The sequence below is a fragment of the Buteo buteo genome, chromosome 20, assembly GCF_964188355.1.
Source record: "Buteo buteo chromosome 20, bButBut1.hap1.1, whole genome shotgun sequence".
Classification (NCBI taxonomy): domain Eukaryota; kingdom Metazoa; phylum Chordata; class Aves; order Accipitriformes; family Accipitridae; genus Buteo; species Buteo buteo.
Genome location: NC_134190.1, coordinates 23,911,979 through 23,917,044, shown reverse-complemented (window position 1 = coordinate 23,917,044; position 5,066 = coordinate 23,911,979). Strand labels below are relative to the sequence as shown.

At 44.9% G+C, this 5,066-nt stretch overlaps 1 pseudogene; it reads left to right on the top strand.

Annotated features, from left to right (window-relative positions):
* Positions 1 to 376: 376 nt before the first annotated feature.
* LOC142042275 (uncharacterized) lies at positions 377 to 3,711 on the top strand (annotated as a pseudogene).
* The last annotated feature ends 1,355 nt before the right edge of the window (positions 3,712 to 5,066 follow it).

Genomic DNA, 5,066 nt, shown 5'->3' with positions numbered 1-5,066 from the left:
CTATCCCTTGGGGGGCTTGGAGAAGAACATTCTACCTTTTCTCCCTTTTTTTTATCACCTCCCTCTTTTTTTTCTTTATTTTGGTAAGCGATAAAGTCAGTTGACCCTTGCTTATCAACGCTGGACCGCGTTTGTGTCTCGATCTTGCTTCGGGTGCATCCAATTTTTATTTTCCCTTCCATACTCTTGGAACGGGACGTTTTAACTGGCGTGGCGGGCAGGATCACCTTAAGCGAGAGTGTTGATACCAAGGTTTTAATTAGTAGAAGACATAGTTAAAGCAAGGCACCTCTTGGGAAGAGGGAGCGGGACGTTGAAATTTATAATTAGTTAAATAAGGCAGCCCTCGAGAAGGCCGCTTCCAAAGTGTGACGGGATGGAGAATGACTCTAAAGTATTGTTAATGGTTTTTGGATGAACAAGCCGCTAAACCCTCACCACCGGGTTTGGAGTGGGCTTGAAAAAATTGGTATAATGCGCAATTGATTGTGGACCCAATTATTGTCTTGCAGGCCGAGGTACGGGACAAAGGAAAATCTGGTTTTGTGCGGTATTAGGTGCAGCCTTGTTAGCTGCTGTGGAAGAGAAGGGACAACAGGATAAAGCTGAAAGCCAAATCATTGTGTTGTTACAAGACCTGGTTAGAACCCTGCAGGTGCAATTAGAGGAGGAAAGGGCTAATGCCCGTTAACTCAGAGATGAGTTATATGAAAGATTGATGAAAGAGGCGGAGGATATGTCAGAAAAGGGATTCGATAATGCACTAGGAAGGACAGAGGAGAAAACACCAACTTAGCCCCTGTCCCAGCTAAAAGATTGGCAGGATTGCTTGGATAAGCTATCCATCCCACTGCGGCCACTGATTAAAACCGAATATTCATATGAAGATAAGGAAGACAAGGCTCCTCAAATAACAACAAAAGAAGTCCCCTTTACAGCCACCAAATTGTCTAAATTAAAAAAAGAGTATGGCTGGACTCCTAAGGAGTCGGAGACGGAGTATGTTTGGAGAGTTTCACTTAGTGGGGACAGTCAGATTTTATTGACAGAAAAGGAAGCTGAAGGGTATTGAGGACCTGATGTTTTCCTAACCACGGGAAACTATCGCACCCCTTGATCACTTGCGCAGCGAGCGGCCTATTGGGCTGGAGGCTTGAACCCCTTGGAGAGGGGAGACCCACGGGCCATAGTAGGAACTGTGGACCAGATAACAGAGATGTTCAAAAGGCAGCTTGTTTGCAAATGATGTATGAGAGGGAGTTAGAGCCACGACATGAATCCCCTATGATGACGCCGGTAGACCCAGAGAGAATGACCTCTCTTGTAAGGAGTTCCTGGAGTCCTTAAAACCAATGGTGATTCAATTACAAGGACAAATAGCCAGTCTGTCGAAAGCGGAAAGAGCTGTTGCCTCTCTAGAAGGAGTAGTAACCCCCAATAGTAATTGCAGAGAGCGGAAAGTCTGGACGTGGGGGGAGGTGGCTCAGGAGTTGATTAATTATGGGCGAAAGTGCAGTCCAGTACCCTCTGATAGGGGGGACTCTAAAGCTATTAGGCATGTGGAGTGGAGGATTCCGATGCAGCAGTCAGGACCTAAGAAAACAACACCTCCCATGAATCATGGAGGTCGGATAAATGTTAGTGAGAAACATAAAAAAAGAAGAAACAGTTTGTGGATTTTTGGGGTTGCAGAAGGGAAACACAAAGACGTTAATAGATGGACAGCCCACTGACAAACTGGAATTATTAGTTAAAAGTTGGCATTCTAGAGAGGGACCAGAGAAACCTACTTCTGCTACGGTCCCTCCCCTGGAAGGGTCTCGGAATGAAAAGGAGGCGGGAAACTTCCTCCTTCATCCTCAGTAGGCGAAGGGTGGATGTTTATCAGAAGGCTTACCGAGAATTCAAGAGGGGACCTATTAATATCTCGCCCCATCAGCCCCCGTAAAGTCACCATAGTGGTCTTAGGAGAATACCCAGTGAATTTGCTGGGTCTAGACCTGTTGAAAGGAAGATCTTGGACTGATGAGGGTGGAAAGGTGTGGGCCTTTGGATGGGAATTTCCAAGTTTCAGCTTATTGCAAGCTGCCCCCCTCTTTCCTCCCTCTTTAGTTACCAACGTCAAACCTTACCACTTGCCTTTAGGGGCCCAAGAGGGGATTGCCCCAGTTATAGAGGAGCTAAAGGAGAAAGGGATTCTGGTCATGACACACTCCCCATACAACACCCCTGTATGGCCTGTCTGCAAGCCATATGGCAAATGGAGGCTGACTCTGGATTATCAGCAGCTCGATGTTAATACAGGACCCCTAACTGCAGCAGTGCCTAATACAGCTGAATTAATATCTACTATTCAGCAACAGGCCCACAAGATTATGGCTGCTATTGATGTCAAAGATATGTTCTTCATGGTTCCCCTGCAAAAGGAGGATCAGAATGGTTTTGCCTTCATGTGGGAGGGTTAACAATACACCTTTACCCATCTCCCACAGGGATTTAAGCACTCGCCTACTTTCACACACAATGCCTTAGCATAGGAGCTTTTGAATGTTCCTCCTGCAGCTGGAGTTAGAATATATCAATATATTGATGACATAGTTGTCGCAGGGGATGAAATCATACCAGTACAGTGACGCAGAATGATATCATTAAACACCTAGAATCCCTAGGATTACAAATCCCCTCTGAGAAAATACAACTTCCTGTGCAAGAGGTGGAATTTTGAGGTATTTGGTGGAAGGGAGGGATGGTACACCTTCCCCCAGACACTCTAACCTCCATAGATCAAATAAAGGTACCGGAGGATAAGAGGGAGTTGCAGCATGTTTTGGGATTGCTGGTGTTTTGGAGAAAACACATTCCAGATTTTTCGATAATTGCGAGACCCCTGTATGATTTACTACGGAAGGGAGCTGAGTGGAAATGGACGCCCCTCCACAACGACGCTTTACAACTCCTAAACTTTGAAGCCACTACACACCAAGCACTTGGTGCTATCCACCCCACTGACCCTGTGCAGATTGAATGGGGATTTGTAAATTCAGGATTGTCAATACATATGTGGCAACAAGAGCCTGATGGCCCTACACAGCCCATTGGATTTTATTCCTGTACCTTCAAAGATGCCAAAAAATGATACTCTACTTGGGAGAAGGGTCTTTTTGTAGTAAGTTTTGCCGTCCAAGAAGCAGAAAGGACTATTCATCAGCAGTCCGTTATCCTGAGGGGGCCATTCAAAGGCTAAGGAGGAGGGGATCAAATGGGTATTCAATACACCCTGTTACCCACCGGCCAACGGCATAGTCGAGAGAACTAACGGTCTCCTTAAATGATTCTTGAAGCCTCAAGAGGCGAACTGGGCCGATCAATTATGGGAAGCTGTTAGGCAAGTAAATGACTGGTGGGGAATGAACGGGTGTCCTAAACTTAGAGCTTTCTGCCCAAAGCCCCCTTCCCTGATACCCGCAATACCGGGACCCAATCGTGAACAGAATCCCTCCCATTTTCCAGGACAACCAGTCCTGGTGGAGTTACCTACTGTAGGAGCTGTACAGTTGGTACTCACTAGCCCACTGAATACATATGCCTGGAAAGCAAAAGTTGCTTCTGGGAAGGAACACAGGATAAATATTTGATAGATTGTTCCCTTATTTTAATGTCGGTTCTGAAAAGGACCGAACAGATTTTTATTTTTCTCTTCGTAGGTAGCCTGTTGAATGAAGAAGAACCCCGGACCGTGAATGCAGACCGTCATATTTGGAATATGCATCAGCATCCTACTTGTGGGACTATTTTTAATAATCATGTGGGGGTGCTGTTTGTATTTGTATGGTTATGCATGTTGTATGTGTGTGCAGCAAACCAAACCCCTGGAAATGAGAATAATCGGAACCTCGCATGGGAACTCATTAAGGGGTTTGTAAGGGTGTGGAATCATACCAATCAAGGTATATGTGTTGCTTTCCCAGAATCAGCTGAACAAGGGTTGCGATTTTTTGTGTCTCCAATTGACCTATCTTTTATCTTTAACGTAACCAGTACCAATACCACATCAAAACTTTATTTACCTATGTCCTGGGTGAACGATTATGACAACACCACCATTAAATGGCATCGAAGACCAATGGTCCCTAGTCTGCAGGAAACTTGGTCTCCCCTCTTCGGTGATTTAAATGCTGATCTTATGAATAAAACATGTAACGTCAGTGGTCCAGCCTTTAACCTTACTATTGACAATACAGTACAGGCTGGTCCTTTAGTGTCATTGGGAAATCACTCTCACGTTAGGGGAAATAATGCATTTTCCCCATTTATCACCCCGTGGAAGTGTGAATATTACCCCTGGGACCCTATTTTTGACCCACTAACAATACCTGACTATTATGAAGCTGACTATAACCTGAATGTAACAGTCAAGTGGTGTATTAAACTTCCTAACATGAGGGCAGTTGGCCACTTAGATAAGGATAATTTGATGTGGTTTTGGTCACGAAATGTTACTGTCATTGAGCCCTTACAATCCGGCAAAAGCCGAAGGTGGGAGCATAGTTTCTTGTTTAATTGTACTCGAACCATCACATGTGAGGATGGTCCTGGAGATCCTCCAGAGACCTGGTTTTTGTATGGAATACGAACCTTGATAAGAGATATGTGTACTTGCTGGGGATATCCCTCCATGGGATGGAAAAATAATGACACCCGGTGCAATACCACCCGGTCTAATGATACCTCGCTACAGAGAGTCTGTGGCATTCCGTATACTCATTATCCAGTTCAGTCGCTACCCATTGATTCACGACCGCCTGTACGTTTTATGGATTATAAGGATCGGTATTCATGTAGAAATAGTGTATACCCTACCCCCTTTGGTTTGTCATGGGTGTGTTCAAATGGCAAGTTTTATTCCTATCTGATGCTAGAACAACACGCAGGACTAAGTTGTGGGGTTGCATTGCCATCTCTTTGTCCTGGTCACATTTTCAACATTACTAAATTATCTCATAGATGAGAGTGGTGTGATATTTTTGTCACACCCACTGTCGAGACCTCAATCAACAACCAGTAGG